Here is an 11,572-nt window from a genome sequence, read left to right as displayed (position 1 = left end):
ACGTTTGTCGTCGAGTTAAGGCAGAACATCAATGGCCTGCTGGCACCCTTCAACCTTTAGCTATTCCTGAATGGAAATGGGATAAAGTTAGTATAGATTTCATTACCGGATTTCCCAAGACCAAGAAAGGAAATAATGCTATCTTTGTGGTCATTGACCGACTCTCCAAAGTGGCTCATTTTCTTCCCGTTCGTGAGAGTATAACAGCTAGCCACCTAGCGGAGTTATATATCTCTCGAATAGTGTCTCTTCATGGTGTTCCCCTGGAGATTAACTCGGACCGTGGAAGTATCTTTACTTCTCGCTTCTGGGAAAGTTTTCAGAATGGCATGGGGACTCACTTATCTTTTAGCACTGCTTTCCATCCTCAATCAAGTGGTCAAGTAGAAAGAGTGAATCAAATCCTAGAAGATATGCTCTGAGCTTGTGTTATATCATTCGGTATGAATTGGGAGAAGTGCCTCACATTCGCCGAATTCGCTTATAACAATAGTTATCAATCAAGCTTGGGCAAAGCTCCTTTTGAAGTTCTCTATGGACGAAGATGTCGAACACCTCTTAATTGCTCAGAAACCGGAGAGAGGCAACTCTTTGGCCCGGATATGATCCACGATGCAGAAGAGCAGGTTCGTATTATACATGAAAAGTTGAAAACAGCCCAGTCTCGTCAAAAGAGCCAATATGATCGTCATCATAAGGCTGTGACCTTTGAAGTGGACGAGAAGGCTTACCTTCGGGGTACACCTTTGAAGGGTACCCATCGATTCGGTATCAAGGGAAAGTTGGCTCCTCGTTACATTGGTCCTTTTCGCATTCTTTCCAAACGAGGAGAAGTTGCCTACCAGCTGGAACTTCCTCCGCATCTTTCCAAGGTTCATGATGTCTTCCACGTCTCGCAACTCAAGCGTTGATTTTCGGATCCTATCCGTGAAATGTACCACGAAATGCTTGATCTCCAAGATAACCTTTCCACTACAAGGAATATGTTAATACACGACGCTATATTTTTGTCGCTACATCGTCACGGTTTTTAGTTTACGATGATCTCACGACGAAAAACCAAGCGTCGAAAACGGAGCGTCACAAATGAACAGCACCGACGTTTTGATCGAAATCGTCGTAACTTCTACGTCGATTCCTGGATCGTCGTAACCTTTACGACGATCCTAAATCATCGTTGACAATATAACCTAGTCCTACGTGGCAGTCCTACGTGGCAAAGTTACGACGAAATCAAAACATCATAGTTGAAATCAGCCCAACCCATTTCAATTGATCACATGGGCTGGTTTTATTTTTGGGGGCTTTTTCTTATTGGGCTTCTTTTTGGGCCTTACCATATTTACAGCCACTTTAGTATTTTTTTTTCAAATTTTTTTGTATCATTATAATTTGGGCCCTGGCCTTTTAGTGCCCAAATACATTTGGTCCAGTTTCAGTTTTGGGCTTTTGAATTTCAGTTTTGTGTGTAGGTCCCACTTGTCATGTTCTTCTCATAATTTGTCCCATATGTCAAGAAGTTCTGGTCAGGTTTTCATTTCACACATTCTCAAATCGCATACGATATGAATATTTCAAATAGAGCAGAAAGGACATGTGAAATTCATCAAATTAACACGAAGGTAGTATATTACAATTTTTCCAATCTATTACAAAACAGATATGTCTATTATTACAATATATAATATGCATTCTTGGATAAGTAGAGCTTCACACAATTGGCTTCAAGGCTTCGCACTTCAACTTTCTTAGGCCTGGAGGTCCTGTAGAAGAAACAACCATATTTGTAAGAGCTACAAGATACAGATCAAGAATAGAAACAAGTCACAAAAACAAGCAATCCATGGCGGAAACCTTGAAGTGACAAATGTTTCTAAACTCAAATGAGAGAAGTTTGAGTCTAGCCAATTAAACCAACTACCCCTGATGTAACCTATAAAGATGGACTGAACAATAACAATACAAAAAAATGACAGCTGAATTATGATGAGTCCTAAAATTGACCCCTTTTGGCCTTAATTGATTGTGTGAAGCTGAAATGATTAATCTAAAGTAAGATATACCGGTATGTAGGCAAAAAATGTAGTTGAATGACGTATACTTGAATAACTCAAAAAAGAAGGCAGCATCAAATACTATAGTAGTTATTATTGGACATGATATAATAAGGTACTTTCACTGGTTAAGGTACTCTGGAGTACACGTACGTCGTACCAAAGTATGCGTCCAGACAGTAAGCAGACACAATTAGCTAGTCTTGTACGCACATTTTTCCACATGTATTTATAATAATTATTTTTTAGTAATATATGTTGCCAATGCTATGTATCACTAATTCAGTCCAACTAAACCGACAAATGCTACGGGTAGAAGTCCCATCAGCATCACAAATCAGAAGAACATACCCCCCTAAGTCTGAACAACTAGTCCTCGCTTGTGACTACCCAGATGATACAATAAAACCCATGCGATTTAGTATGATAACAAAGTGCTGGTTTGACCGCCAACTCAAAACAGCAATTAATTTATACACTATCTGACACGCAAGTGAAAGACCACTAACAGATGCTCTATCTAACAGTACCTCGGTGATGACACACTCTGGAGCCAAGTTCCTCAAATGCACAAACAATAGTGTATGGAAATCTGAGTTCAAATGCTACAGGAGTAACCAGTTTTTTCAATGTGTAAATCATGTGTTGAACAAAGCAGAATAATCATAAACAAACAGAACTACTGCAGATCCCATTGCAATGTCTAACAAGTAGATTAGAAGTATCTCTGCTACTTTACTAACCTCAAATGAGAGGCGAACCTATTGCTTTAAGTTAAGCCAAATGTGAGCTAGTAGTGAGTGCCAAGTGCCATCCAGATTGGAAACTACTGTAACGACATTCATCTACAATGGAAACTGATACATTTTGGCATCAAGATTTCTTTCTTGCCAAAATATGACAGCAAGCACTGCCAAGACATGATCCCCACATTTTTCACTCGCAGCAAAAGTGCAAAGCATGCTATCACACCAAATAGACAAATCAAGAAACACCTCCTATCAAGTGCAAAGCATGCTATCACACCAGAAAGATTTGGCAACAAATCACAAGAGAGCGAGCGAGCAGTAAGATCATACCCGTTCCTTCCTATGCATCGCCTCTCCCGCGCGCAACGAGTTGAACTGCGCAAGAGGAAAACAAGAAACGCTCAGGAACGCACTCCAGTCCAGACGAGTTGGGAGCCTCCCTCGTCTCCGCCACCGTGGGTCCGGCTCCATTGGAGGGGGCGTAGGAGCGCTCATGGGCCGGTTCTTGGTCGCGGCCGTCCTCGCCCGGTTCTGCTGCTCCTGAACCGGACGGTTCCATCACGAATCTGCTAGCAGCAAGTAAAAGAATAGCTCAGTTCAGATCATAGCAAGAAACTTAACTCAGTTCAGATCATACTTATCGGAAAACAGTAGCAGATTGAAGGCAACATGAAACTAGTGATATGAAACCATGCAGAAAACACTACAATGTAATACTGTTGTAAGGTCATATCAACGCTAAATCAGCACCATGCCATTATACAGAGAAAATTATATGTCCTCTTTTATCTAAAATAGACCACGGAAGTTCCCTCTTTAATGTATTACTAGGCCTAGGACTTTTATCTAAGACAGATATCTATCTCTATGGTTGCTTCTTTTAAGCTAAGCTAAGCTAAGTATAGATGGACGAGGGAATGAGCATTCCAGATTTTATTCAAAAAGGAAAACAAGTAAACAAGATGTCCCAGTCTACCACACATTCCTAGAAGGAACATACCTAGAGGTTTGATGGACCAGCTAAAGAGCGACAGGGAAAAGAAAGCAGAATACACACATCGCACGGGCTATGAATACATCTACGACATCCATCTCTAAAATCATGGAACCAGGACCAAAGTTCTTACTGAGCACTCGGCCCTCTAGCATATTAACAAGCATTCCAGATGATAGATCAGGATGAACTTATTGTCGAAATATTTGACAGGAGATTCACTACTGACTATCAACAGGGATCCATTTCCCAAATGATCATAGGCTTCCGTTCGAACCGACGGTGAAGATGAAATGTTAATGAAATGGTACAAATACATTATATGACACCAAACCAGAAAGCCACATAAACATACCAATGGAACTGCAGCATGTCCAAGGCAGTGGCATCCATCCTCTTCCGAGACCTGTTGATGTTCTCCTCAACGTAGCTTCTTGTCATCTTAACCGGCGGCGGCACCCACTTCGTAAGCCTGCACAGGCAGCTCAGCAGCAGTCAGAGGACACCAGCAGCAGCAGGAAAATCTGCTACGAACGCGCCTCGGTGGCAGCAAATCGCTCGCTCACCCCCTGACTTGTTCCAGCATCTCGGGCGGGCGCTCGCGCCGGACTTTGTTGATGAACATGCCTAGCCGCGACAATGTACTTCATCCCGCGTTTGTGGATCTTGTCGAGGAACACCAGCAGCTTGGGGCGCGGGTAGTTCACCGAGCTGAGCGTGAAGTCCTTCCTTTCGTCCATATGGTCGTCGTCGTTCCAGATCACGTCGAGGCGGTATCTGCGCGCTCCGGTAGTTCTCCACGACATCCTCGACCACTGAAAGGTTATGGTATCCCCACCTGCATTGGTGGAACCCTATAAACAAGAGCAAAAAACAGTAAGAGGTTTGCAGATTACAGTGACAGAATTCAAATACTCTATTCTGGATGCGTTAAAATTCAAATGGTTGCAAGGTAGAAAATAATAAGAGTATGATTTACAAAACAATTGGACCACATGTAGGTACTGTACAGGATAACTGCTAGTATGATTTATTGCTGTTGGGTATTGTCTTCTCAGATGTGTTGACCATATTCAGAGCAAGTGTTGTTTGGGTTTTTGCAGCGACATTCTCAGAATCACGAGTGTGAAATGTCAGTAGAATGTAAGTTATGTCTACCAGTATCACAGTGAGAGACGGCCAACGCAACAGTTATCTACTTAGTACAAAGATTCATAACGGAGATATTCAAGATGGTCTCAAATTAGTGCGAATCCAGAAATTGTTGCTTTATTACAAATTACAGAGAATCCAGAAATTATGGTCTCAAATTATATATGGCCGAGTGATCATGCGAAGTAGAACATTTAGTACTACTGAACCTAACTCAAATGAAAATACCTCGTAGTTTTTCTTTGTTAGCTGCTCAAGGAATGGAGATTTCTCTAGTTATTCCTTGCTGCTTCCTGTAAGGTAGAAGATGTCCTTCTGCCCCGACTTCATCCTTGAACTATACTCATCAAGGGAGACAAGTTTACCATCTGACTTGGAACTGAAACAGACAAAAGATCAATTATGTGCCCGAGTGTATAGAACTACAACATTAAAAACTACAGTAATTTAGTTGACAGGTACACAATACCATGGTTTTAATTTAATAGAGTTTTTTAGAGTATTCGGAATAGAGAGCAAGTGTTTGGCTACAACACAAAATGCAGCTCAGTCAGTACTACTTTATGCATGTGCCTTTGAGAATGATTGGGTGGAACACAGGTAAGTAGTACTATACACAAAATCAGATGGCACTACAGAGGAACAACTCTGCTTCCGTAAGCCCCTCTGATGCTTTCAATCACACAACACAAAATTTTACTGCTCGGGGCCTGGGTGGACCTTCTACCCGACAAAATCTTAGCCATTACGTAGCATTTGATGCTTCCAATCACAGAGCACAAATTTTTTACACAAGCGCTACTCCATCTCAGCATGGACTGATGGACTGAAACAGACGGCAGATAGAAAATTCCTAGTCTAAAAGGACATACGCCAAACTACTTGGAGATAGAAAACAACAAGAATCAGATTACTTCTTATGTCAGGACGTACACTCTAGTGATCTGTTCGGTCTGCAGCCTCCACAAAAACTGAACACCAATTTAACAATCTGGGAAGAATAAGGCGAAGCAAAACGAAGTGAAAAATAACTGAAGTTGAAAGGATTAGGATGGGGGCTGCTCACCTCCACGAGTGCTTAGCGACAGCCATGCTGCTGCTGGCAAAGGGAGGCACACAAGTGACCGCAACCCACCACAGCGCCGCCGCCTGCTCCCCCCACCCCATCCCCCTGAATCTGTAGCGCCGCCAACCTCGATGTCGGGCGCCGCTCACCACGCAGCACTCCTGCCCGTCGACAACCGCCACACCCTCGAGCCCACCAGCCGCCGCGCAGCACAAAATATTCGCCGTCGAATCTGGAACAGATCACATCGGGTGAAGGGGGAGGTGGGCTAGCTAGTCCCACGACCAGCTAACCGCCACACCCGGTCCAAAATGATGCTTTGAAGTAGTAGCAAACATTTTGTGTTTGCAGCATAATCCAAGAAAAGCATCTGCAATACCGAAACTACTGGTGTGAACAGTCTGATTGATATTATACTGTCTGCTGTATGCCTATATATCCATGAAAGGCACCGGCTATTAAGTTTCTCTGGACTGAGGTCATGTCATGATTTTTAACATGGGATCTTGCTGGTACTCCGAATAATGAAGCCAAGAGCTCATTAAAATAATGGCACATTGGAATATTCTGCCACTTAACAACGTACACTCCAGATGCTAATCCATCCATTTCCATGACTCCATGAAAGCAATACATACACTAGGACAAAAAAGCAGGAGGAGATCACAAGCCGCAATGCTGACAGCTCTTTTCCTAGGAGACAAGGACTTGTTCATAATTAATTTGTGACATCCATAAACTAAAGACAGGGTATTCCATTACATGATCTGATTCATATTAGTCCAAGAAAAGCATCGCCGGTACCAAAACATCAGGTGTGAACTGTCTGATTGATGTTATACTGTCGGCTATGTAAGCATGATAGACACCAAATATATTAATTAAGTTTCTCCGTATTTTTAATATTAGATCTAGCTAGCACTCCAAAGCATGAAGCCAAAATCTCATTAAAATCATGGCACCTGGGAATATTCTGGCACTAAACAACGTGCACCCCAAGATCCTAATCCATAAATTCCCATGATTCCATCAAAATTAGCAATACACCAGGGGTAGATATGATCTCTGATGCTCCACCCAGGTCCCGAGCACCAGGTCCAGCTCTAGGAAGCCCCTCTGCTTGCTCCTGTACATTTAGAATGTACGCACGCACGCAACATGGCCCCTCGATCAGCAACCGTGCTCGGGGACCCGTAAGCTGTAGAGGAGATGGGGTAGGAGGAGACGCACCTGTTGACGAGAGGGCGACGGCTCTCGTCGTTGGACATGTCGATGCCGGTGCCGGTGGTGTTCTGTTGGGTGGAGGCGGTGATGCGGGGGGGAGGAAGAAGTTGGGCAGAGCTGGAGCGCTGTGCCCGAAGCCCTCAGCCATATGCACGGGACGGGCGCGCGAGGACGCTCGTGCTCCTCCCGCTTCTCCTCCAGAGGCCTCCTCCTCAGGTCGCTGCAGGGCATCCTGGCCATGCCGTGGTTGCGATGGTGGGGTGGGGGCGGCGGCGGATCGAGATCTGAGGGAGGGAGATGGGGATCGAGGGGAGGGTCTGGCACCTTCGGGAGGAGGAATGCGATGTGAGGTTAGGGTTTGGATAGGTGGTCGCGGGTGGATGGATAGATGGATGTGGGATGGAGAGATGGATGGATGGATGGATGGATGCCATGTCATCGATTCGTGGGAAGGGTTCTGAGTGTTACGACATTTTTATAATCGTCGTAAAAGTTATGACGATCTCATTTTATGTGGTTACGACGTTTTTGACTCACGTCGTCGTAATTTATATGTAGATTTGATCCCCTCAAACGGTTTACGACAATCTCGGATGAAATCATCATAGATTTATGACGAATTCATCAACGACGTCTTAAAAACATCATGTATGAGCATATTTCTTGTAGTGTTCATACCGAGAATACCCCGTGTGTATTCTTGATCAAGCTGAGCGTACCACTCGACGTCGAAACCTCAAGTTTCTTAAAGTTCAATGGTCAAATCATTCTGAAAAAGAGGCAACTTGGGAAAGAGAGGATTGTCTCCGACTTGAGTATCCTGCGTTATTCCCGACGACTTCTAAATCTCGGGACGAGATTCTTTTGAGTGGGGGTGAGTTGTCACATCCCTGACACCTTAATCAAGTTAGCACTATGCTCATATCTTCTTTGCATTGCATCTAGGAAATTTTCAACAAGAACAAAGTAAGTGGTGAAGGAAAACTCAAAAACCCTAGCCACCTCTCAAATTTAAGGAAATTTCAAACTAGTTAAAATCAATGAACCCAAAATGGGCTTAAGAAAAGTTCAAATTTTCTGATAAATCATGGAAGCAAATAAGCAATGAAGAAAACCATGTTCATAACACTTTTGGCATTTTAAATAAATGCAAAAAGCTACTGGTTTCAAGTTTAAAATTTGAATTCAAAACTTTAAGTTTTCAGAAATGTTGAAAACATTAGGAATGGTTGGATATATTCCAACAAATATTATGGTGTGTTCAAAATAGTTTTTACAAACTATTTTGGAGGTGAAATAAATAGCAAATCAATTAGTTAGCAAATCAAAAAAAAACAAAACAGAAAAGAATAAGAGAAAGAATAGCATACCTCTATCTGTCGCCTGGCCCAACCCACCAGGGGCTCAGGCGTCTTCTTCCTCCTGCGAGAAGGCAGAGGAGAAGCTCGCCACGGCGCATGGCCAGGGGCGCCACACCTCCTGCCTGCCTGGCCTCCCCGCCGACCTGGTGGCTAGGATAGGCTCGGGAGAGCAGTCCCAATCCTCTCCTCCTCATTCCTTCCCCGGATCTTTCTCTCACGTCTGTCTCCCCACGTCAAGACCACCGAAGGCCGCCGGAAGTCGACGTCGATCCGCCGGCCACAGGTCGTCCTCGAGCCAGCCGCCTATCTCCCTGGATCCGCCGTGAGCTCTTCTTCTTCCCCCCTCTTTCGGTCGAGCCCCCGTTCCTCTAGCCTCCTCCCGCCATGGAGCCCGAGCTCCTGCCGCCGGCCATGGCGCCACCGTGGCTAGCGCCCCCCCCCCCCCGAGCGTCGCTGCTGAGCACATCAGCGTGCTCAGGGAGCTCACAGGAACCCGTAGCCACCCCCAATTCTTCCCCCCTCGCATCCCTGGCCTCGACCCCATCTTGCCGAGCACGGGCCGCCGCTCCGTCGCTGCTCCTGTCGTCTCCGGCGAACCCCTCGCCCTCAAACCCACGGGAATGGATGCAGCCCAACGCGAGCTACCTCCTGGTGGTCTCCCGCGTCCAACCGTCGCCGTTTGCCGATTCCGGCGAGATGCTGCCGTCGGATGTGGTCGTCGTCGGCATCTCTCCGGCAGGATGACGTGGCCGTCATTAGCGCTAACCTCCCTGTCTAACTAGCCTAATGAGGCACTGACATGAGGCCCCATGCGTTTAATTAGTAAGTTTTAAATCTGAAACAAAGTCAGTAACCCAGAGTCACTTACATGTGGGGCCCAGCCGCCAGGTTTGACCTGGGCTGGCGCCTTTGACCTGCTGAGGTCATGCTGACGTATGGCTGATGTAGTAAATGCATTTCTGGATTTTAAATAATTCCAGAAAATGCCTAAACCTTCTACAAAACATAGAAAATAATCTGGAAGTCCAATAAAAATAATTTATATATGAAAAAGTATCAGAAAATTTCAAGGAATCTGAATATGTCATTTTCAAACATGTTTGAAAATGTTACTGAACCCAAACATATAGATTAATGAATAAGTTAATTCTTATAAATACTTTGGAGATGGAATTTGGAAAATAATTAAATTTCACTACAAATGATATGATCAGACAGTGTCCAAATCACAAACCAGCAACCCAACATGTCATTCCATGCATGATAAAAGCAAGTTGATCTGAGCATCCGGTCGAATCAATTAAAATGGTATCCGAGAATACCTCGTTTGAAGTGATATTCGAATTTGATTCAAATCAACTTCAAACCTAATACATGTTAGCTATAATAGTATATCACCTTGCATCCTCATGCCATGCTCATGCATCATCCTGTTGCACATGATTGTTATTGATTGTTGTCATTTCTTTCGGTAGGCTCAGCTCCCCCGGATTCCACCGAATATCCGTCTGACGGATATTGTCCCTCCTCTGAGCAACAAGGCAAGCAAACATTTTGATCATCCCGATAAATCCCATGTTCCTGCTCCTGCACTTACTTATTGCATTAGGATCAAATGCTTCAAATGCTTTTGCCACGTTAGTTGAACCCACTTCCTTTGCATGACCTATCCTTGTCACAGTAAATAGCTGAACCTTGCAACCTAGCATACCTGGTAGTTGCTTGAGCCATGATGTGCCTTATCCTGCTATGCATGCTATGCTTAGAGTTGTGTATGGTTTGTCATCTGGGAGATGAACAGAATTGTGAGAATGTGTTCGGTAAGCAAAGTTTGTGTGTTGAACCTGATTTAGTAAAGGTACCGGTGAAAGGCTGTGTAGGAGTACATGGCGGGTTGTTTCATTGGAACCGTCCTTAGGAACTGAGTTCCGTGTATGTAATCCAAGACTAGATACTACCACACGTTGGGATACTTAATTGACCCTCTCGACTTATTAATCGCTTAGTACTCGGTCCAGGAGTTGCAAGTAGTTTCTGGTGTTTATACTCATGCTGGAGGTCGTGCATGGTGCTGACCTGAGAGGTGGGCTGTGATGCGGTAGGCAGTGGCACGGTGTACCAAGTGGCACCCGGATGGTGGGCTTGGGAACCCTGCGCACATCGTTTGGGGCCGTGGCGGAAACCTCAGCCGGACTTCCGTGCGGGTTACCCTCAGATTGGCGATACACCTGACTAGGTACTAATGTGGTTAACGGTCTTGGCCGACTCCCTCGCTGGGCTTCCGCTTGAAGGTTGCCGAGGTGCATGACGTGCACATGGCGATAAGTGGCGAGAGCGTGTGTGACGAAGTACACCCATGCAGGGTTATGATCTATTCGAATAGCCGCGTCCGCGGATATGGACTACTTGGAGACATATGTTGTTCATAGATAACTTCAATGGCTACTCTTAAAATTGTCAAGATAAGCGTGAGTGTCGTGGACGGCATTTCCGTATGGAGACGGAATGATTCCACGATGGAGTATTGTTGTGGTGTTAGTGGACTCGTGTGCGAGAAATCAAGTTGTAAAAATTATTTAAAAATGCAAGTTCTCTAGCCACGAGTCAAATGCTGGCTTTCCGCATGAAACCGCACAATACCTTATTGATACATTGCATGAGTAGATAGTTATCCTAAAGTCTTGCTGAGTACCTCCGTACTCATGTTTGCTTAATAAATGTTGCAGAGGTTGCTAATGACCCTAATGGAGGGTTCTTCATAGACATCGACGACGACGAGTAGCTGGTGTCCCAGCTACGATCTGGTCCTAGGTTGGGTTTGTAGTATAGTCACACCATGTGCCTTCTAGTTTCCCCTGTCTGTACTGAGACAGTTTTAAACACTTCCGTTGGCTTGTATCTGAATGGTTGCTATTATGGGTCGTGAGACCCTTACTGTGTAATATTATGTGGGTGGCTCTTCCTAGCCTCTT

The 11,572-nt window shown here is 44.6% G+C and overlaps 1 long non-coding RNA gene across 1 annotated transcript; it reads right to left on the bottom strand.

Annotated features, from left to right (window-relative positions):
- Window positions 1-1,579: 1,579 nt before the first annotated feature.
- LOC123446283 lies at window positions 1,580-3,194 on the bottom strand. The gene is made up of 3 exons (XR_006631293.1): window positions 3,134-3,194; window positions 2,585-2,615; window positions 1,580-1,763 (listed from the first exon to the last, which is right to left on the bottom strand). It is a non-coding gene; the product is annotated as an uncharacterized LOC123446283 (long non-coding RNA).
- Between the last annotated feature and the right edge of the window lie 8,378 nt (window positions 3,195-11,572).

The sequence above is a fragment of the Hordeum vulgare genome, chromosome 4H (assembly GCF_904849725.1).
Source record: "Hordeum vulgare subsp. vulgare chromosome 4H, MorexV3_pseudomolecules_assembly, whole genome shotgun sequence".
Classification (NCBI taxonomy): domain Eukaryota; kingdom Viridiplantae; phylum Streptophyta; class Magnoliopsida; order Poales; family Poaceae; genus Hordeum; species Hordeum vulgare.
This window is presented reverse-complemented; position numbering and strand designations above follow the sequence as displayed.